The following is a 24,502-nucleotide window of genomic DNA, read 5'->3' as shown; positions in this document are numbered from 1 at the left end:
CACTTGTTCAACTGCATGCAATAAATCCTGCAAATCTTTGTTCTCAGAACATTCAGAATTTGTCAACATTTTATGTTTTAAAAAAGACATTAAGTATTGCTGATATTTGAGCATATGAAACTGACAATTTAAAGCCCTTACAGCCAAGGTAGCAGAAGTGTAGACTTTTTTCCCCCATCTGTCCAGAGCCCTAGAATCTCTATCTGAGGGGACAGGGTTTTTAGCAGTAGCAGCCTTGACCCCTTTGGGACCCTGTGAGATAGTTTATGGGTCAGCAGCACGGTTTTTACATAGAAATTTATGGAAATCTGGAACCCTGTAGTATCTGTCTGGCTTAACAGGTGCAGGAGGCAAAGAGTCTGGAGACAGGCCGGACTCTGAAAATACATCATCTACTATGTCTAGAACAGGAGGAATTGCAAGAGGTCTGTGCTGTGGAAGTTAAAGAAAGTCTCTAAGCCTTTTCTTAGAATCTGAATAATCTTGGCTCTCCCAGTGGAAATGCTCCCTCATGGTATGCAGGGTTTCCCCAAATGAGTAATCCTCAGGAAGAGAAGCTGAAGGAATAGAATCTTCAGCATCAGAATCCTCATAGATAGGAATAGGATATCCCTGTTCTGAAGAGGACTCAGAGGAAATGAAAACCTGATCCGAGGAATCATATTCAGTATCTTGCCTAGGCCTCTTATCAGGAGGGGGTTGGGAACCCCTGATCAAAGTAATTAGGTCTTTGGCCATTTGGAGCATCTGTTTCTTAGGCATAATAGTCTGTCCTGAGAATGCTGTACTTGTTTCCTTGTCTTTAAAACTGTTTTAGACTTTGTCTTGGATGCTGAAGTAGGCTTTATATAAAAGTTGTGTAGGTCTGAAAACACCCTCAGAAGCCTATGCCTGCTCAGCAGCTCCAGATCCATCTGAGGGATTAATTTCCGAAGGGTCAATACCTTGAGTATCCAGAGACCTAGTTGTCTCCACGTGGGAGTCTGAGGCGGCCTGTGGCTCTGAGGTAGCGGGAGTCAGGGGCTACGAAAGCGCCTCACTGAGCACCAGCGAACCGGTGACTGGCCTAGAAGAGGCTTCGTCATCAGTTTTGGACCTCGGATGCCTGTCCTTTTCTTTATCCTTGCGCTTTTTATGAATTCCGGTCGTCGGGTGTTCCGACAGCATTATATAGTTAAACCTTCGGCCAAAGTAATGAAAAGCAAAATTGTACCGACGCTTTATTGTGCGTTGGTTAAATCTAGCACAAAACCGACAACTAGCAATGTCGTGGTCAGGGCCTAGGCAAGGAATACAGTAAGAATGAAAATCCTTATGAGGTATTTGCTTCCAACAAGAAATACAATTGTTAACTTTTTCTAACATCGGTCTGGAACAAGAAAAAAGTTTCCTCAACGGGGTACTTAGCTTTATTGAAGACTTCGGATCTGGAAATTCAATTTCGAAAATCTCAGGAGTCGGCCGACCGGCACTTGTGAACTGCTTTTGCTTCGGACAGTGCGCAGCAAGAAAGACTGAAGAAAATGGTGTCGGCTGCATCTTTTATACCCCTGGCGCAACCGACGCCGGACCAGGACTTTGGAATTCAGGCTGACTGTGGGTAGCCTGCCAGCAGGATAACCGACTGCGGGTAGCCTGCCAGCAGGATAACCCAAGTGTAATGACTGCAACAGTGAAACATGATGAACATGAGGGGTGGCTCAGTATTGTAATGTGCTGAAATGGCTGAGGCATGAATTTTAATAGATGAGAAGGAAAGGCCCTTGTGGAGCATCCCTGTTAAGTATTGAAGAATATGCAGTAAGCTGGGCACTGCTGTGCTCATCCCCTGAATATGGCTCCAGGAACAGTGTCTTTTCCACTTTTCAGCATAGGATTTTCCAGTACTAGGCCTCCTTGCCTCCAGAATGACATCCAGCACTTGCTTACTGAGGGATGGTATTGGAGAGCTCAGGTAATTAGCCAGGCTGCAAGGTTCAGGGTTTGAAGCTGGGGGTGCAGAATCTGGCGCTCCTGCAGGGAAGGGGTCTGAGGCAGGTGCCATGATTCCAGCAGTGACATACTACACAAGAGGGGGGGTACCAGTGTTGGCGTGGCCAGTCTGGTGCAATGAGAATTGTCCTTGGTTTGTCCTGTTTGATCTTTAGCAGAACTTTTGAGAGGAGAGGCAGAGGGGGAAAGTCATAAACTGAGAGGCTTTCCCAGGTGAAGGACAAGGCATCCACTTTCCAAGCTTGTCTGTGGAGAGTCCTTGTGCAAAATTTGTCCAACTGGTAGTTCTGAGGGGAGGCAAATAGGTCTATCTCTGGGCTCCCCCATTTGTTTCTCAAAATACTGAATATCTTTGGTTCCAGTTTCCACTCGTGTGGGTCCATGAGATTTCTGCTTAGGTCGTCTGCCTGTGAATTTAGCTTGCCTGGCAGGTATTGAGCTTGTAGGTGCACTTGGTAGCTTAAGGCTGTGTTCCACAGAGCCATGGCTAGTCTGCAGACAGGGTACGAGTGGGTTCCCCTCTACTTGTTTATGTACCACATAACATTGGTGTTTGTCTGTCTTTACCAATAATTGTCCTGGAAGAATGTGGTCCTTGAAGGCTGTCAGAGAATTCTGCACAGCTAACATTTCTTTTTGATTGATATGCAGGTGCATTTGACTCGGTTTCCATTTGCCCTGAATGCACTGCCCTGCCAAGTGAGCCCACCATGCATAGTCTGATGCGTCTGTTGTTAGGGTTTGAGCAGCAAGGGTAAAGTGAATGGCAGTCCCTTGTTGTGGTAGCAGGCCTCTTCCCACCAAAGGAACTCTGTCTTTATACAAGGAATGATAGGAATCATTAATTCCAGGTCCTTAGAATGTTGACACCATAGGCTTTTTAGATACCACTGTAGTTTCCTCATATGCAGTCTTGCATATGGAATTAGTAGGATACAAGAGGCCATGAAACCCAGGGCTTGCAGTATTTTCCACACAGATAGCTGAGTCTTTGCGGCCAGTAGTTTGAAGTAGGCTGTCAAACTTGTTTCTCTGACGTGAGGTAGGCCATCTGGGAAGTTGTGTTCAAGCTTGCTCCCAGGAATACAATTTGTTGGCAGGGTACTAGGTGAGATTTCTTTTCGTTTATGGCGTACCCCAGTGAGGTCAGCAGTTTCTTTACAAATGCCAGATGATTTAATAGTATGTACTGGCTTTTGGCCTGAATTAGACAATCATCTAGGTATGGGTATATTTGAATACGTCTTTGCCTGCAGAATGCAATGACTGGAGCTAGGCACTTTGTGAATACCCTGGGCACAGTAGATAAGCCAAAGGGCAGTGCAGAGAACTGATATTGCATGTAACCTGCTCTGAAGAGTACGTATTTTCTGCAAGATTCCCTTATTGGGATGTGCAGGTAAGCTTCCTTTAAGTCCAATGTTGCCAACCAGACATTTTTGCCTAGCATGGGAAGCAGCTGATGAAGAGTTAGCATTTTGAATTTTGGGATTACCAAAAAAGGTGTTTAGAATAGACAGGTCCAGCATATGATGCCAGGAGTTGTCTTTTCTGGGTACCAGGAAAAGTCTTGAGTAAAAACCTTGTCCCCATTCCTCTACTGGGACAGGCTGAATAGCCCTGATACTTAGAAGAGAGACAACCTGCTCTTGAGCCTCTGCCCACTGATTTGGAGGTAGGTCTGGCCAATCTTTTGGGGTTGGTAAGGAGTGGAAGTGGAATCTGTATCCTTGGGAAACTATATTTAAAACCCATTTGTCTTGGGTAATGAGTTCCCAGTTTTTTGAATGCAGGGCGATCTTTCCCCCTAAGGGAGCAGACAGTTAAGCAGGGCTTAGAAGGTTTAAAGTTATGTCATTGTGACACTTTATCATGGGGGATGTCTTACTACTTCCAACTTTGGAAGTGGGAGCCCCCCACTGCTTAGGCCTGTGAGCACCTTGAGACTGAAGCCTAGGTGGTCTGCTGTTCCTGGGTTTGGACTGAGAAGGCCTGGAAGAGACAGGGAAGGACCAAGTCTTAGAAAGCCAATGCCTACTAAATCTGGGAGGCTTTACTTGCAGAAAATCTTTTAACAGTTTGCATAGATTTAGCTTTTTCCTCCATCTTTTTAAGAACTTCTTCTGCTTTGTTGCTAAACAGGCAGTCTTGGTTTAAGGGAGCATCCAGTAATTTAGCTTTAACATGATCTGGCAAATTTTGCTCCTTAAGCCAAGTATGTCTTCTAAGAACAGACCCAATGACAGCAGCCCTGCAAGATGCTTCTAAAGAGTCAAAACCACATTGCAAAGTATGTTTACCAACTTGTTCAGCAGAATGCATTAAATCCTGTAATTCTTTATTTTCAGCACAGTCAGGAATCAACATAATTTTCTGTTTAAGTAGTCCAATAATATGCTGCTGATACTTTAACATATGAAACTGGCAGTTTAAGGCCCTAGTGGCCAAAGTAGCAGAAGTGTATACCTTCTTACCCCATCTGTCCAGGGCCCTGGAATCTCTATCAGAGGGGGTAGGGTTTTTGGCAGTAGCAGCCTTAATGCCTTTGGGTCCCTGTGAAATGGTCTCTGGGTCTGCAGTAGGATTCTTAAAGAGGAACTTGTGAGAGTCAGGTACTCTGTAATACCTGTCAGGTTTCCTGGGAGCTGGAGGAAAAGTGTTTGGGGCCAGGCTAGATTCCAAGAAGGCATCATCTACAATGTCCATTACAGGAGGGATAACTAAAGGCCTGTGTTGAGGTAGGAGTAAGAATTCCCTAAGCCTCTTTTTGGAGTCAGAGTAATCCTGGCTTTCCCAGCGGAAATGCTCCCTAAGGGTGTGCAAGGTTTCACCATAAGAAAATCTTCTGGAGGGAAAAAAGAGGGTATGGAGTCCTCTGCATCAGAATCCTCATAGATAGAAAAGGGCAAACCCTGGTCATCGGAAGAAACAGAAATTTCAGAATCCTGATCAGAAGGAAAATCAGTTTTAGGTCTCTTAGAGGGAGAAGGCTGGCTTCCCCTAATTATAGAGTAATAAGGTTTTCAGCCATTCTTATCATTTGTTTTTTAGGCATATGGGCCTGACCATGCAGTTTGAATGTCAGTTTTCTAGGCGTGGGTCGAGTTTTAGGCCTTGAAGAAGAAGATGGCTTCGGTTTGAAATGCAAGTCCATAGGCCTGAATACACCCTCATAAGCTGGTGTCTGCACAGTGGCTGCGGACCCATCCAAGGTAGAAACATCCGCAGGTTCCATAGTTGAAGAAGCATCTCGCAGCATACCAGACTCTGAATGGGTCTCAGTAGAGGCCTGCACATCTAAAGCAGCAGGTATCAGGGACTGCGAAAGCACCTCACTGAGTACCAGCGAACTGGCGACTAGCTTAACGGAAGCGTCGTCGGCAGCTTTGGACCTATGCGGTCTGACTCTGTCTTTATCTTTATGTTTTTTTGGAATGCGGTAGTCTAATGGCTTACCGAAGACATTTCTGGATAATTAAACTGAGTACCGAAATAGCTTGCTGCAAAAATGGACTGACGAATAGTTTGAGGATTGAATAAGGCACAAAACCGACAGTGAGGGACGTCATGGTCTGGGCCTAGGCAAGGAATGCAGTACGAATGAAAATCTTTATGAGGTATTTGCTTTCTACAGGTAATACAATTGTTAACTTTTACTGACATCGGTTTAGAGCAAGAAAAAGGATCCCGAACGGGGTACGTAGCTTTTTTTTGAAGACTTTGGTTCTGAAACTCGAAAATGAAAATTTCAGGAGTCGGCCGACTGGCATTTGTGAACTGCTTCTGCTTCGGGCACCGCACGGCAAGAAAGACTGATGTAATGGCGTCGGCTGCATGCTTTATACCCCTGACTACCTGACGTCATGGAAGAAGAGAGAGCATCCGATGCAGGACCAAAGACTTTGATAATCAGGCCGGCTGAGGGCTACCTGCAGGCAGATAACCCAAATGTAATAACAGCAACAGTGAAACACGATGAACATCTTTGGATACTGGAAGCCCTTTTTTAGTGTCAGCATGAGAAACAAAGAGTTGTTCTGATTTTCTGAATTCCTTTGTTCTGTCCAAATAGAATCTTAACTGCCTGTGAACATCAAGCTTATGCAACATATACTCCAACTTGTTAGAATGGTTACTGAAGAAAGTTGGGAGTTCAATAGTTTGATTCAGGTTAGTCTCAGAACACACCTTTGGAAGGAAGGAAGGATTAGTCCTCAGTGACACTCTGTCAGGATGAAACACCAAATATGGGGGTTTTATACATAGGGCCTGAAGCTTGGACACTCTACGTGCTGAGGTAATGGCTAACAAGAAAATTGTTTTCTAAGAAAGAAATTTTAAATGGCAGGACAATGCAGGCTCAAAGGGAGGAAGAATAATTCATGACAGCACAAAATTCAGACTCCAGGGAGTAAAAGGTTGTCTAACAGGCGGTCTAAGATGAATGGTACCCTTTAAGAAGGCCCTACATAGTCTGTGAGACACTAGGTTAGAACCTTCAGACCCAAGGTGGAAATTCGAAATTGCAGCCAATTCAACTCTTATAGTGGCAGCTGCAGCACCTTAATGAAAAAGCTTAGTCAGAAATTCCAGAATACTAGCAATTGAGGCAACATAAGGGTCAATATTACTCTGGGAGGCCCATAAAGCAAATTGCTTCCATTTGCTGGCATACAACTTTCTAGTGGAAGCTTTATGAGAAGATACAAGAATATGCTGTACCTTTGAGGAAAAGTCGTGTGACCTGGCTAAGGTGGGAATCGTAGCAACCAAGCTGTCAGTCTGAGGGAATGAAGAGAGGGATGAAGGGCCCCTGATGAATGTGTCAGTAGATCTGGAACTGGGTCCAGAATCCAAGGTTCCTCCAGCTGATAGAGTCGAAGGAAGGGAAACCAAATCTACCTAGGCCAAACCGGGGCTATTAAGATTACTGTCCTCCCCAGGGCTTTGGCTTTCTGTAAGAATTTCAGAATCAGGGGAGTTGGTGGAAAGGCATATAGGAGTCCCGGGGCCAATAGTGTATGAGCGAGTCCCTTGGGCGGTCCCCTGGTGGGGGATTCAGGGCAAAGTAGCTTCTGCATTTGGCATTCATACGGGATGCAAACAGGTCGCAGCAAGGCTGGTCCTATCTGCGGAAAATCATCTCTGCAACCTCGTCTTTGAGGGACCACTCATGCAGCATCAGAATGGCTCTGCTCAGTTTGTCCACGATCACGCTGGATTTCCCTGGGATGTGCATTGCTATCATAAAGCGCCTTGTGGATACCACCCACTGCCAAATTCTCAAGGCCTCTCAACATAAGGGGTAAGACTTGGTTCCCCCTTGTTTGTTGATATACCAGACCACAGATATGTTGTCGGTCTGGATCGCAATTGTCCCCAGAGGTAGAGAGTCAAGGAAGTACTGCAACACCAAAAGTACCGCTCTCAACTCCAGGACATTGATGTGCAACTGTGACTCTGTTTCTGACCAGGTGCCTTGGGCTGTTCTTCCCTGAAATAGCCCCCCCCACCCTATTAGAGAAGCATCCATGGTCACCGTGGCTGACAGCAGGGGAAGAACAAATGGGCGACCTGCTGTTACTTGGTGACTGGTCCACCACCAAAGATGATCCTTTTTGCAAGAATCTGTAATCATTATCAAGAATGACAATGGAAGTTGTTGGTAAGACCACAGGGTGAAGAGCAACCACTGAAGTATTCTCATGTGCATACGCCCCATAGGAACTGCTATGAGGGTAGCTGCCATGGTACCTAGTAGTTTCAACACTTGAAAGGCTGGTATTTTTTTTCTCGTCAGAATGTCTGATACCTGGTTTCGAAGAGTGACTATTCTGTCCGGAGGCAATTTTACCATGGTGGTGGTGGTGTCTAAGTCTGCTCCGATAAAGGAGCTATGCTGCGATGGTGACAACGCAGACTTGTTGAAATTTATAGTTATTCCTGAGAGCACAGATTGAGAGTATGATCCCTGGATAGAATTGGTTGATGCCTGGAGGTGGCGGTAAGGAGCTAGTCATCCAGATAAGGAAACACTCGGAATCCTAGACGCCTCAGGTGAGCCGTAACCACAGCCATGCATTTGGTAAACACTCTGGGGGCTGTTGTGGGACCAAAGGGCAGTACTCGGAACTGGAAGTGACTGGCTCCCACCCAGAAACGCAAGTGATCTCTGGATGGTCTGACCATTTTGATATGATAGTACGCATCCTTGAGATCTATAGAGCACATCCAATTGCCTGTTACTAAGAACGGAAGGATCAATTGAAGCGTGACCATCTGGAAAGTACAGTTTTGTACCTACCATAAATATAGATGTTCGAGTGTATACACTGCTGCAGTCATCACACTAGGGTTATCCTGCCATCAGGCGGTCCCGCAGTTGGCCCGAGTTCCAAAGTCTTGGTCCGGTGTCGGTTGCTGTCGCTTCTTCCTTGACGTCCGTGCGCCAGGGGTATATAAGATGCAGCCGATGCCATTTTCTTCAGTTTTTCTTGCCCCAGATGTCAGGTGCCCCCAAAAAGGTAGGCAATGTAAATTGCTAATAAAACATACATAAGAAAAGCAATCAACAACTTTCAGTTACCAGCAAATATTCCCCATAGGTAGTAAAGGGTAGAAGACATAGGTACGTACCAGCAAGTAAGAGGGGAAGGAGGGAGGGTAACCTGGACTGCAGCAGTGTATATACTCTAACATCTACATTTATGGAAGGTACAAAACTGTACTATGTTCATCGTGTTACACTCTTGCAGTCATCACACTTGGGTAGAATCCCAAAGCAGAGGTAGGGTGGCTGGTTCTATAAGGCATTAGGGGTGGCTATAAGGCCCTGCAGAACTGCAGTGGCAAAGCCAGCTCTGGATTTAGAGTAAAGAGGCAGATGGTAATGCTTGGTGAAGATATGTACAGAGCTCCAAGTTGCTGCTTCCAAAATGTCCTTGGTAGGTAACTCCCCTGAGGTAGGCAGCTGAAGTGGCTGTTGCCCTGGTGGAATGAGAACTAATGTTGTTAGGTGCAGTTTTCCCATGATGAGTATAGCAGAAATGTATGCAATGGCCTATCCAATTTGAAATGGTCTGTTTTGAAATGGCTTTTCCCTGTGTTCCTGCAGCATATGATACAAACAATTGCTCAGTTTTTCTGAAAGCTTTAGTTTTGTCCAATTAGAAGCGTAACTGCCGGTGTATGTCCAAGGAATGCAGTAGTCTCTCCCCTTTATTCTGTGGACTTGGATAAATTTAATGGTTAACTGAGTAGGCCTGAAAACACCCTCTAAAGCTGCGGGTTGTTCAGCTACTCTGGAGCCCTCTGAAGGGTTAGTCTCGGTAGGTCTCAAGTCTGGTGTATCCGAAGGCCCAGCCATCTCCACGTGGGAGTCAGAGGCGTCCTGTGGTTCTAAAGAAGCGGTCATCAGGGGCTGCGAAGGTGCCTCGCTGAAAACCGGAGAACCGGCGACTGGCCTAGAAGAGGCCTCGTCGTCAGTTTTGGGCCTCGGATGCCAGTCCTTGTCTTTGCACTTTTTGTGTATTCTGGTCGGTAGTTCCGACGGCATGGTGTAATTGAATTTTCTGCTAAAATAATGTCAGGCAAAATCAAACTGACATTTAATGGTGCGCTTGTTAAACCTAGCACAAAACCGACAACCAGTGACGTTGCGGTCTGGGCCTAGGCATGGGATACAATAGAAATGGAAATCCTTATGAGGTATTTGCTTCCCACAAGAAATACAATTATTAACTTTTACTGACATCGGTCTGAGGCAAGAAAAAAGTTTCCCCAACGGGGTACTTAGCTTTGTAGAAGACTTCGGTTCTGGATTCGGAATGAAAATCTCAGGAGTCGGCCAACCGGCACTTGCTAACTGCTTTTGCATTGGGCAACGCACGGCAAGAAAGACTGAAGAAAATGGCATCGGCTGCATCTTATATACCCCTGGCGCACTGACGTCAGGGAAGAAGCAACAGCAACCGACACCGGACCAAGGCTTTGGAACTCAGGCCGACTGCGGGACCGCCTGACGGCAGGATAACCCTAGTGTGATGACTACAGCAGTGTAACACGATGAACATCTTCTCCTTCTTTACGAAGGTGTTGAGTCTGCTGAGGTCCAAGATGGGCCTCCAGTCCCCTGTTTTCTTTGGAACTAAAAAGAATCTGGAGTAAGTTCCGGATCCTATTTGGTCTGCTGGGACTGACTGGATGAATTTTATTTCCTGCAGCCTTTGGATTTCTATGGCTGCTTGATCCCTGAGACTGGGTGGAATGTCTGGAATTTTCCTTCGAACAGGTGGGGGTTCTGAGAACGGGATGATGTAACCTCTGGTTAAAATGCTTTGTACCCAAGAATCTTTTGTAATTTCCAGCCAGGCATCTGGATACAAAGACAAGCGACCCCCGACTGCCTCCAGAGTAGGACAGTTGGGCCTCCTTTCAGGAGCGCTGGTAGGACTTGCCAAAGAACTGATCCCTGTCACCCTGGTTTTGCGGATCCTCTCTGCCACTGGGGCATCTTCCATTATTGCCCCCTCCTCTGCTCCTGGAGGGGGGTTCACTACGTGTGTTCTGGAAAGCTCCTTGGGACTTTCGGAACCACATTTTTCCACCTTTTTGCCCTTTGGGGTATGGTCTAGTAGGGGTGGAAAAACAGACTCCTACAGCAGATAGAGTCTTTCCATCATGCTCACACCTAGCGAGGGTCTCCTTGTGACTTTGGGCCCGAAAAGGGACGAGTCATCAAATGAGGTATTAATGAAGGAAAGCTTGAAGGCTTCCACAAAGGAGCATAAGCGCATCCAGGAATGTCTCCGAAGAGCTATTGCTGAACTCGCTGCCTGACTCGAACCATCGGCTGCATAAGAAATGAGCCGCATGGATGAGCCAGGTATGGAATTAAGGGTATTAAGCTGGGCTGTCACCTTCTCAGAGACACCTCCATCTGTACTACCCTGCAGAGTATCTCCAAGCTCTTTTAGGAGATCTCTTTGAAGACGGGTAAAATGAGTCAAGTAGTTGAGCGATCGCATAGTAAAAGTTGCAGAACTAAAGATGTGTTTCCCATATCTGTCCATAGTCCTGGAATCTCTATTAGGAGGATTAGTAGAAAAGGTTTCAGACATCTCTTTCTTGGTGGCTGCCGCCACCACCATGGCATCAACTAGCACTACCTTTGTGAGGAACATTTTACCTTGGGGGGATGTAATAAATTTGTTGGGCCTCCGTGGGACAGGTTCCATAGTAACAGGAGACTCCCACGCCATTCGAGCAACCAATTCCATTAGTTCATCGAAGTGAAGAGCGGAGTCACCCAGGAGGTGGAGGGTTGAGACCCAAAGGCCTTCAGGAGCACTGACTCATCATCAGTAGGGCTAACTGACTTCCAGTCACCCCTCTGCTTAAGGACTTCAAGGATATCAGCAAAGGAGATATCCTCAGAGGGGGGCCATGGGGACCCTTCTGACTCCTCTAAATCAGTGTCTGATGTAATAGACTCCTGCGGGGAGTCCAAATGCCTCCTCTTGCAAAGTTTCTTCCTGGGAACCTCATCAGTGGGGGCTTCCGGTGAGGTCTCAGTAGAACATAGGTCACCCAATGGGGTTACCTGAGGTTCTGGGTCTCGACGTTTTACAGGGACCTGTGATGTACAGGCAGAAAGCAGAGGAGGAGGAAGGCCCTGATGACGTGTGAGTCTTGGAAGACATAGCCCTCCTCATAGCGTTGAAGGCTCCACTGCTCCGACCAGAAGAAGATGCCGGTTCCGAAGAAGACGTCAACCTCCCCGGCGCCGAAACAGTGGGCTTTGATCCAGAGGAAGGAGCCAAGCTCATCCTCGCTGAAGCTCCGAGAGGAAGGGTCAGAACCAACACATCGGTTCGACTCTCTCCCCCAGAGCTGACCAGAGGGTGTCGGCTCCCAGACTCCTCGAACGGCACCAAAGTAGTCCAGGTTGACAGAGCCGATAGCACTGGAATAGGCCATTGGCTCTGAAGGATCCACAATCATCAGTTCCCCCTCCCCCATCTCCAAAGGCCCAGCTCAGCTCGGAGGAGGAGTAGTCACAGCAGGTACAATGGTCTTCGGCTCTGAAACCAGTTGGGTCGAAGCTGATAATAATTTGGCCAGTGCCGGGTTCCCGAGAAGCCTCTGCACCACTTGGCCCACATCCACATCGGAGAGGGTTCTCGAAGAATGAGTCAAAGGTATCGAAAAGGCCACCGATTGCAAAATGGGTGACCTCAAGGTTTTGGAGACCAGCTCCAATACCAGGGACCGGCTCCGAAACACTGGCTCGGTGCACGGCTCTGAAGACTGCAGAGCCGGCGACAGCACCTTAACAGTAATGCTTGCAGCCGATGTCTTGGAATCTGACGATGCTTTAGAGGACTTCGACCCCTTCAATGACTTGAAAGCCTGGTCAGCCTTGTCCAAGGACTCCTGAAATTCTGGTTTCAGCAAAACTCTGTCCACCAGTTTTCTCCTGAGCTCCAGTAACACCCTGCTGCTAAAAGAGTGGCAAATGGAGCAATCCTCCTGGAGATGGACTGGCCCCAAACAATAAACACAATTAACATGCAAGTCAGTAATCAACATTTTCTGCCCGCACTTAGGGCATTTTTTTAAAGCCTGACTTTTGTTTCTCCCTCTGATCAGCCATATCAACAACAAAAACTATGCACCAAACAGAAAGCAATATAGAAAAACTATGTAAACCACACTAGAAAGTAATAGCTATTAACACAGCAAACTCTACCGTATCTATAGAACTAGTAAATATATATATATATATATATATATATATATATATACATATATATATATATATATATATATACATATATATATATATATATATATATATATATATATATATATATATATATATATATATAAAACACTAATTAAATATACTAACTTTTAAGGTATCTATTATCAAAAACTACCAAGGATAGAGAAACACACTGTTTAGCAACAACTAAAGCACGCCCAAAAGGAAAGGCAAGGTGACTAGAGAAAAAAGCAAAATCTTTGATATAAAGATAATAAGAAACAAGAATACTGGCCCGAGCTCTCTCTCGACCTCCAATCTGTTGTAGCGGCAAACTAGATCTGAGGTGAGACAGAGAGCATCATGGGATAGTGACTTGGCCTCAAGCTACTCTAAGATCTTGAGCTTGTGAAAGCGGCCAACTCGGAGCCGATCCATCGGCTCCGAACCCATGTGTAAGAATGAATGGCGAGATTGAACAACTTCACATCAATTGCTTCAGATTGTAAAAAAAACTACCAGGGGGCGAAACATACTAGACATTGTGTGTTCCCAAATAAATTACTGTAACTTCAAGCCATGTTTTACCACCATTGATGTGCAGTGATCATGGTGTTATAAAGATTAATTTGTTGCTAGATAATTCTGTCAAACTGAAATCTAAGCCAATGCACAGAAGGTTAATTACAGATTATATGGAAGCAAAACAGTCACTATGTAAAACTAACTGGAGTGAGGTGTTTAGTGGAAAAACTGCAGATGGAATGTTTTGAAAGAGAAATAGTTTGAGTGCAAAAAAAATCAAAAAAATGTTTAACATTAGGATCTAGGCATACATCAGACGGATATATTTCCATAAGAACAAGATATCTGATTAAGCTGAGAGACAAAAAACATAAGAAATGGAAGAGAGGTCAAACTACAACTTTGAAAACTGGAATAAACAAGCCGGACAAATAGATTAAGCATAGTGTGAGTCAAGATCAAGAAAAATTTGAAGAAAATTTATAAAAAGATATTGAGCATTATAGGAAACCTTTTTATAGATTCATAAGATGTGAAAGGAGTAAAGACACAAACTGATAAACTGTGTGTGGATTCTAAAATGTATTCTGAGACGCAACAGATTATAGATATATTTACAAAATCTTATGCAAAACAGTTTGGCTCCACAAAAGGGGTGGTAAATTATTCTAGTGACATCCAAGTAACCCCAGATACTGTAATCAAATTAGATTACACTGAAAAAGAACTGTGCAAACTGGATACAAGCAAAACACAGGGAGGAGATTAGAATTAGTAACAATGACCTGAGAACACTTCAGCAACAACTTACAGTACCATTCTATCTATTATTCACTAGGTCATATAAATATGGAGAGATTCCTCAAGACTGGAGACATGTGCTTCTTAAACCTGTCTTTAAGGAAAAGGGGAGTAGGACAAACCCAGAGTCATACAGACCCTTAAGTCTACTTTCATGTTATGGAAAAATAATGGAGGAGGTAATACTGGATAAGTTATTGTTAGAATTAGATAGGTTGGGACTGGAAACCATATATCAGCATGCATATGCTGAAAACAGATCTATTACCAACTGTAACATCATGTTCTATAACAATATAATAACAGCTATGAATGAAAAATTGTGCTGTGATGTAATTTGTTTAGAATTAACTTCAGCATTTAACAGGGTCATACACAACACTGATCAATAAATTAGTACAACTAGGTATTGATGTACTCTTGATAAGATGGATAGCTGCATGGCTTACAAATAGGACATGACAAGTATACAGCAACTAGACAGGCAAAATCCTTGATTATAGTCAGGGTGTCCCACAGGGCTCTGTCCTAGGCCCTTACTTGTTTAGACTGTATCTTTCAGACCTGACTTATTCATCTGAGGTGTTCTACTGTCTATATGCAGATTACTTGAAATTGGGTAACCTGATTATATGTGCTACAGATAAGGCACGTTTGCAAAATAAGTTGACTAAATTGACCATTTGGGCACAGAAGAATAATATGCTGATAAATACATCAAAAACTAAGCATATGAGATTTGGTATGCATACATTGAAAGGTGAATATTTAACACAGCACACATTGAAACCGTAGACTCATTTAAGGACCTGGGTAGATTCAGCTATAGGATCTGGGTATATGGGTAGATTCAGCTAAGATGTTTTCTAATCATATCAACCAATTGGTTAATGATAGCTATAGAATTATAGGTTGTATAAAAAGATAAAGTCTAGGAATCAAGAATAATAAAGTCATTGTTTGTTAGTTACATTAGACCCAAACTTGAGTATGGAATAACAATATGGAAACCCTATAAGAAAACAAGCATGAGTAAACTGGAAAGAGTACAACGGGAATATACCAAGGGTATCCATGGATGTGAAAATTTAAATTATTATGAAAGACTAAAACATCTGAACTTGCACAGTGTCTCTTACAAATATCTAAGAGGAGATTAAACTTATTCAGGTATACAGGGCATTTAGTGACAACTACTGCTGGGAATGTTTGGGGTTAACAAAAAGTACTACAGGATCATCAGACAACCTACGTAGGAGATTCTATAGGAATGATAAGTGTACTAATTGGTTCTCTGACAGAGTAGCTGATGCATGGAACACACTACCAAATTACATTAAAGCAAGTACTAGTTTAGATATTTTAAGAACAGCCTGGATACTTATTATGGGAACAAGTGTTTTGGTATATTGGCAAGCTAGAAGGGCATTAATGCCAGTGTTTGAAATATTTGTATGTATGTATGTACATCACAATAGTTTTACTTATTTTTTGTTAGCTTAGTTATTCAGGGAGAACAGGCAAGGATGTCAGCAGAGGATTATGGCAAACTGACGAGTCAGTTGGTTGAGATGTGCTAAGCCAAAGGACTGGTGCATGCCAACCTGACTAAAGCAGAAATTATTGCAGCCGTAGCCACAGCTGAATCACAGACCAACAACCAGGAGGACAACCAGACTGGCCTTGGGCATGTACAACTTTCAGAAAATGGGCAGTTCACCTTTGTCTCAGAGGATGTAAAAATCCATCTGGAGTTAAAAAGACTTGAACTGGAGGCCAAACTTTTGGAATTGGAATCAGCAGAGAGACTGGGGCAGGAGAAACAAAAGGAATTAGAAGCAGCAGGGAGACTGAGACATCTAGAAGCCAAAGAAAATGAGAGGCAGAGGCAACATGAAAGGTAGATGCTGACTCTTCACCGGGGTCATGGAGGTAACGGGGAAGGTAATAACTGAACCCCAGAAGCAATAACGATCAGTAAATTTCTTCCACAATTTACAGAGGGTGATAATTTTGACACTTTTATTCATATGCTTGAAAAGGTACATAAACGGTATAATGTTGACCAAGGGGTCTGGGGTATGGTTCCTGGCCCCCTAACTCCTTGGCAAAGCTGTAACTGCTGTTTCTAAATTGTCTGATACTGATTGTTTAAATTACAATACTGTTAAAAATTGTTTATTAGAGTGTTTTAAGTTAACACCTGAAGCTTATACAAAAGGTTTTGTGACCATAGACACAAGGCAGATGAAAGTGTGTGTGAATATATTGTTGAGTTAAGCACTTATTTTCATAGGTGGGTGGAGTAGGTGTCAGATCACCACTTTTGAAGGGCTGACAGACCTTTTCGTGAGGGAACAAGCCCTTAGCACTTTGCCTGAAGACATGAGAATCTGGTCTGCAGATAGGGAATGCAACACCACAGATGAGTTGGGGAAAAAGGAGACCTGTATCTAGCAAGCAGAGCATCACTGCACAGGAAAAGGATACCCAGTGCTGCACATGATTCTAAGGGAACCTATAGTGGGCAGCCTTAACTGCCCCAAAAAGAGTCTGCCAATATCAGGTGAAGCCACTAGTCCAGGTACACGGCCAAGATCAACAGCTAAATGTTTTAAATGTAACCAGTGGGGCCATGTAGCATATAGATGTCCACAAAGGCAAGGTGGGGAACAAAAGGTGGAGGAGACAGTAAGTGGGAATGACAGAATGTCAGCGGTAAGTGGTACCCTTGTTGTCTCCAGACAAAACTATCACAAAAGGTCATATCTTTAGTAGATGGGAAAGAAGCCACTGCTAAGAGACAGACAGTTTCTGACCTAATCATTGTGAAGTCTGCAGTGGTTAAAGAGGAGCACTACTTGCTTGGGCAGTGTACTGCAGTCAGAGCTTTAAGAGGGCCCCATTCCAAATACCTTTGGCTAGGGTTCACCTTGACTGCGATGGTGGAAAAGGATGCAAGCAATCACATGTGTTTGAGGATATCCCTGCAGATGTCCTGATAGGTAAATATTTTGATAATGCAGTACCATGTGTGAATGCAGTTAGGCTTGGAGGCAAGCATGTGGGTCTAGTACCCTGGGGGGGGGGGGCAGACAGACTGCACACTTGAAGCTAGGACTGGTGAGGTGGTTACTTCAGAGAGGGAGCTTCCCTGTAGCAGTGAGACTGAAGATGAGCCACAGCTGCTGGTGAGTACTGATGTTCTCTTGGACAGAGTGACTGCAAGGGCAGACGTGAGTAGTAGTACCCGGCTGATAGTGAGGCATCACTGTCAGAGGATACCAGACTTCCTGTGGAAAGGGAGCTGAGAAAGGTTACAAAGAGAGAGAGAGGTGAGACAGGCTCAGCTCTCAGACCCTACATTACAATGCTTGAGGAAGGTAGCCAGGGAGGGGTCTGATTCTCAAGGGAATGGGGAATCTGTATACTGGGACAAAGGGTTACTGTACAGAGAGTGGACCCCTGAGGGAGGGCTAAAAAGTGAGAGAATACAGCAGTAGGTAGTGCCCAGAGCCTACCGTCTGGCACTTTTAGCCGTAGTCCATGACATTCTCTTTGCAGGCCATATGGGCATGAAGTGTACCAAAAGATATACTATGCAGAACTTGTATTGGCATAGGATTTCCAAGGATGTAACAGGGTACTGCAGGACCTGCGAGCAGTGCCATAATGTAGGCTAGGCAGGAGACAAGGTGAAAGCTCCTTTGGTGGCTTTGCTTGTGATTGAGGAACCTTTTCAGATGGTAGTTATGAATATTGTGGATGTCTGAGTACCCAAAGTTCCATACAGAAGAAGTATATCCTAGTGGTAGTAGATTATGCTACCAGATACCCTGAGGCAGTGGCTCTGTTGTCCATCGAGGCAGAAAAGGTAGCAAATGCTTTGTTAGAGATTTTCAGCAGGGTAGGTTTCCCAAAAGAAATGCTGACTGACAGAGATGACAATTTCATGTCAGACCTGCTGGCTTGTCTGTGGGAGTGCTGTGGGGTGAAGCACCTAAAGACCACCTCCTACCATCCCCAGACTAATGGTCTGGTGGAGAGGTTAAACTCTACACTAAAGATCATGCTATGGGCATTTGCAGATCAGTTCAAAAGGGAGTGGAACAAATATATGCCACATCTGTTTGCTTAGAGAGGTGCCCCAGGAATCCACACGTTTTTCACCCTTTGAGTTGCTGTATGGGCATAGGGAAAGGAGATCTCTAGATTTGATTTGTGATGAATGGGAGGGTGAGTGCGAATCCCACAAGGAGTCTGCTGTGGCATATGTCCTAAACCTCAGGACAAGACTCAGGGAACTCATGGGCTTGGCCTAGGAGAACCTGACAGAAGCCCAACAGCGGAAAAAGGTCTGGTATGATAGAAAAGCTTGAGTTAGAGAGTATGCTATGGGGCAGCAGGTTATGGTCGTCATTCCTGTCAGACACAACAAGCTGCAGGCATCTTGGGAGGGATCCTTCAAAGTGATAAGGAAGGTCAGTGATGTTAACTACATGGTAGAACTGATAGGCAGGGGCACACACTGTACCATGTTAACATGATGAAACCTTACCACGACAGAGAGGCCCTGGTGCTAAATATTCTCAGCGGATGGCAGGAGGAGTCCGTGGGGGATCTGGTGAGTGATCTCCTCAATGGGGCTTGGACTGACACCTCAGTGGAAGGGGTAGCAATGTCCCAGCAGCTATCCCCTACCCAGGATAAAGAAATCTGAGCAGTGTTAACAGGAGTTTGGGGGCATGTTAACTGGGAAATCAGGGTGTATCCACCTGGTGCAGCACCAAGTGGATACAGAACCCCAAAAGCCTATTAAGCAGGCCTCTTATTGGGTGCTTGAGAGCGTCAAACAGATTCTGAGGGAGGAGAGGCAGGAAATTTTGGAACTGGGGGTAATCCAGGAGTCCAGCAGTCCCTGGGCCTCCCCAGTGGTGCTGGTACCAAAGAAGAATGGCAGCACGAGGTTGTGTGTGGACTACAGGAAATTACATAGTCACACAGAGTCAGATGCTTATTCCATGTCTTAGACAGATGAAGCCCTAGAACAGCTGGGTAGGTCTCAGTGTCTTACCACTACTGATCTTACCAAGGACTACTGGCAGGTGCCCTTGACTCCCAATGCTAGACAGAGGTCAGCCTTTGTGAGACCTTTCGGCTTGTATGAGTTCACGAAGATCCCCTTTCAGATAAAAAATGCCCCAGCGACTTTCCAGAGCCTTGTAGATCGTATCCCAGCCAAAGCAGGAGATTTTGTCCTTGCTTATCTGGACAATAGTGCCATCTACAGCCATTCCTGGTAAGAGCCCCTTCAGCATGTCAGGAGGTGCTGCGCAGACTACAGAGGGCAGGGTTGATCACTAAGCCCAGTAAGTGTCAAGTGCATATGGCACAGGTCTCCTACCTGGGACATAGAGTGGTAAGATCAGACCAGAAGCTGCCAAAGTGAAAGCCATTCAGGCATGGCCTGCCCATGTTGCTAAAAAGCAGGTAAGGGCATTCTTAGGGACAGCAGGGGACTACAGAAAGTTTGTCCCCAATTACAGTACCATAGCTGTTCCTCTCTCAGACGTCACAAGGAAAAACAGGCCAGATAAGGTAGTGTGGATCCCAGCATGTGAGCAGATATTCCAGAAGCTTATAGGAGCTTTGGGGGGACCCCCTGTGTTAGCCAGTCCAGATTACAGCAAATAATTTGTTGTGCAGGTGGATGCTTCAAACCATGGAGTGGGGCTGTACTTGGCCAGGTTTCCTCAGACGGAGAAGAGCACCCAGTGGTATAGCTCAGCCATAGGCTCCAACCCAGGGAGAAATGCTATGCACCTGCAGAAAAGGAATGGACACTGCAGAGACTTCAGCCTTATCTGTATGGAAGGAAATTCAGTGTAGTTACAGACCACAATCCCTTAACATGGCTACAATGAGCCAGCCAGCAAAATGCCAACTTACTAAGGTGCAGGCTACAGCTGCAGATATATATGACAGTGCAACACCACAGTGGGGTCAGCAATGCCAACGCAGATGGACTCTGAAGACAGGGAATGGGATGAAGTATTCTCACATAGGGTCATCCCTCTCAAGCAACGTTTCTCAAGGGTCACTTGAAAAACTAGCTTGAGTCTTCGAACGGGGGGACGAAATGTGATGAAAGGAGATACTGCCAGTCCACCTAGCTGGAATTTTGTAAATAATTATATGCCACAGGTGAATATCTAAATGACTCATACAAGCTGCTTGTGTTCCAAATGTATTAGAACTGTATGTTGTGTGTATATCACACTGCTTGTACAGACGGTTTACTATTGAAATGTCGAACGGCACTACATCGACTGTACTATAGTCGAACACGGAAGTTTGAAAATAGTAATGTCGACGACAAAAAAACAATCTAGGAATGGTTTTAACATGGGTCGAGGTAGGTGTTCAGTATTATTCAGAACTACAAACATCTCCCCTACCTCGACCCATGTTAAAACACAGTCCTAGATTGTTTTTTTGTCGTCGACATTACTATTTTCGAACTTCCGTGTTCGACTATAGTACAGTCGATGTAGTGCCATTCGACATTTCAATAGTAAACCTGTACAGACGTGTGTGTTGAAAATGGTACTTGCAGAGTGCTGTTTGAAATGTAGCCAGAGTGTGCTCTACTGGAAGAGAACAGAAATGTACATGCACTATTGTAACTGTTTAAATTTTATATACTTTTAACAGTGGAAACTGGAACATAGGTGGTTAACTTCAGGAAAAATAACTGAAATTAAATTACTTTATGGCTAGGCCTTAAAAGATGGTATCTTTCAGTTTTCAATACAGCAAAAGACACAATGTCTGTACTAGGAAACTTTCTGTATTGTCTTTAGGGTGAAGCAATTAATAGTCTTGAAAGCATGAAGGAATGCAATTGTTTTATGACTTTCAGCATCTTCCAGAAATCTGAGGAGATGCCCTTGTCTGTATAGTTTTACAAGTAGATGCTAAATACTGCAAGCTTCATCAATGGTTGGTTTGCCTGGGAACTAGCAGTCAGATGAAAAGAAATTGTATGTCATTCTGCAAGTTATCCCAGCAGTAATATTTGAAATATTCATTTGAGAAGTCTCTTAGTGAGACAGGGCATTCTGCATTTTGTCTTTGACCTGACAACAACTAGAAGATCCATTCACCACATCTGCCTTGCTATGTTAGTAATTTCTTAGGTGACAGCAATTCTCTTAGACACAGTCAGGAATATAGTAAAAGCTTAGTTTAGATGTTTTTCTTTATATATTTGAGGCTGTTCTGCAATGTTGTTTTAAATAATATTTCCTGTGGTTTTGAACTCTGATGTCACTGTGAATATACATCTAGTATTTATTGTCTTGTTCTTTTATTATTTACTATTAAATATGTTTAAATGTTTCATTGTGGCTGTCCTGTGTAGAGAGATTTAAGTTTTGAGAGTACTTGCATATTTACTTGGTGACACTATGCGGGCACTCCTAATAGCCTTGCTCTTGGTCAAACTACCATTTGTATTAATATTAATATTACACAGTAAGATTGGACACCCTTTGTTAAGGGCCCTAAAGTAACTGATAAGGAGAGACTGGTGGCAGTGAAAACTACTTTATAGTCTGGGCAGAAGGAGGCATAGCTAGAAAACCTGTGCCAGCGTTTCCCAGGGGTGTGTGTGTGTGTGTGTGTGTGTGTGTGTGTGTGTGTGTGTGTGTGTGTGTGTGTGTGTGAGCTACTTGGGCAGGGACACGAAGCACTGGTTGGACAGAGAGGGATGCCGATGGTCTTGTCTTGGTCACTCAGCTGAGATCTCAACTCTACAGCTTTGCCAGTGGGGAGTCTTATTGGGGATCTGGAGAAAGAGGGAGAAACCAGCCCCGGACTGACTGTGGTCTCAGTGTGCTCCTAGGGCAAATTGCACTTGATGCAGAGAGCTGCATCTGGAAACATTGTGTGTGCACCTGTTATCTTCCTAGTGAACATCCCCCACTGTTACCAGTTGTGAGGATTGAGGCTACTTGATTACTGGTGCAATGGTGGGGCATCACAATCAGTCTGAGGAATCAGAAGTCTCTTGTGGGGAGTGGTCCCTCTTTCTTCTAACAAAAGAAATTTCCTGGGCAAGGGTCTTTTTCCAGGGTAGTATTGCCTAGTTCTCATGAAATCCATGCGAGCCTTAGCCAAGTGGAACACATCCTGCAGGTAGGCCTGAGAGAAGTGTGGCATAAGCCTGTACAGCTGAGGCTGGGACAAACAGACAGCAAACTTTTGTCTTTTTGGGGTTTGGACCTGTACTTTGAAGTGGCATTGATTAGAGAGGCCTTGAGCTGTGGGCACGCAGCCACATCTGGATACTTCTCTTTCCTTTTTTACAATAGCTTTATCAGGGACTGGCAGATGCCAAAGTGAGACTAGGGCATGGACATAATCTCTTCTACTTGAAGTACCTTTCTCAGAAACACACAATAGTCCCGAAATATCCAGAAAAACACACAACACCACACCAGGAAAAAATTGCGATATTCTTTACTGATGTCTCCGGTACCTCGGCTTACGCCTTCGTGGAATACATTTTTACATCAAGCAGCATCCATTTATACAGTTCAGTTAACCAATAAAATAATCAAACAATGAAATGACTATCCCATTCTTAAAGAGCCCATACTTGCTGACATAAGCTAACGACAATTTTAAATACATGTATTGCATACCTTTTGTATATTGTTCTATATTGTTAAGACCACTCACACCTTTGATTCACAAAATTTATACATGTATTTTAGATTTAAAATAGACATTCCAATAACAGTGTGAATGAATACAATAAAAGTATGACCTTCAATTTTGGTACCATAACTTATCCTATTTGTCATACCCCTGCCGAATCACAATGCTGGAGGGAACACAGACACATATTTTTTTGGATAGTCCCATTGCGGAAAGTTTCATTGGGGCCCATGGGGGCTCTGATGAAACTTTTTTCTTTGGTGTGTTGGCCAGGCCCAAACCAAAGAGGGAAGGACAAGTTGCAGGAAATTTGACTCTACTGGAGACAGAATGCATTATTAACTTTAGAACACTACATCCTAGGGGGTTAAACATGGAATTGGACTTGAACACTAAATAGAATGCACATATATAGTTTTCATCTTGGGGCGTTAGTAATATGTGACTATATTTAGTGTAAAAATATAGGTCTGTGTTCCCTCCAGCATTGTGATTCAGCATGGGTATGACAAAAAGGACAAGTTATGATATAATATTGAAGGTCATACTTTTATTATATTCATTCACCCTGTTATTGGAATGTCTGTTTTAAATTTAAAATACATGTATAAATTTTGTGAATCAAAGGTGTAAGTGGTCTTAACAATATACAAAAGATATGCAATGAATAATAGATGTATTTAAAATTGTCATTAGCTTATGTCAGCAAGTATGGGCTCTTTAAGAATGGAATCGTCATTTCATTGTTTGATTATTATATTGGTTAACTGAACTGTATAAATGGATGCTGCTTGATGTAAAAATGTATTCCATGAAGGCGTAAGCCGAAGTACCGATGACATCAGTAAAGAATATCGCAATTTTTTCCTGCTGTGGTGGTGTGTGTTTTTCCTGAAGTACCTTTCTCCCCATGTTTAGCTGCTTAGGAGGTGGAAAATGCACACTGGGGACAACTGCATATGTCATGCTCCAGACCCATGCAAAAGAAACAGGTAAAGGAAATCCCACTGCAGAATTTGTTTTCCATACTCTAAGCAATCAGAAACTTTTACAGAAATCTACAGAAATATAAAATAGAAAGATATATAGAAAGTTTCCCAATGGGGATACTTACCTCAAATCCGCTGGCTTTTGCGACAGACAAGAAGTGGCACAGAGTCAGAAAGAAAGAACTAAAGATGACACCTGCTGACAACCCTTTACAGTATAGAAGTTCTGATGTCAGGGGAGGGTGTCTACTGGACCTATAGGACAGATGAAAGTTGCTGGTATTCATGCCGATACTGGGCTTCCACGATATCAAGAGCATTACAGTGTTCAACTACATGATTTTGTTTACTGACAAGCCCACCCAGGCTCGAGGTTTTTGAAGGAGGTGAGGCACTTTTGTATCCCCTTCCACTGATATCCTTTGCTACTAAGGCCACTGGCAATAGCCCTAGGGAGGCACCATCCCTAGTATAGTACTGATGTTTGCTTAAACCAAGCACCTTTTAGACATCAGTTGGGGCAACAGCCACAACAACAGAGAACTATAAAGAACATCCTCCTTCCCTTAGTGTTCAAGGAATTCCAAATAATACTGAATTTTAAGTATTTCCTACAACATTATCTATCTGACTTAGTATATAACATCACATAATTTTAACCAGATATGCATTTCTGACCTTAATTATAACCATGAGTGCTTGATTA

At 44.0% G+C, this 24,502-nt stretch overlaps 1 protein-coding gene across 1 annotated transcript in view; it reads right to left on the bottom strand.

Moving 5' to 3' along the window:
* TSEN54 (tRNA splicing endonuclease subunit 54) overlaps window positions 1-24,502 on the bottom strand; it is a 667,232-nt gene that overhangs the window by 18,209 nt on the left and 624,521 nt on the right. The window lies entirely within an intron of this gene.

This window comes from Protopterus annectens, chromosome 10.part0 (assembly GCF_019279795.1).
Source record: "Protopterus annectens isolate FY-2018-M chromosome 10.part0, PAN1.0, whole genome shotgun sequence".
Taxonomy (NCBI): Eukaryota; Metazoa; Chordata; order Ceratodontiformes; family Protopteridae; genus Protopterus; species Protopterus annectens.
The sequence above is the reverse complement of the archived record's forward strand: the minus strand, read 5'-3'. Positions and strand labels throughout refer to the sequence as shown.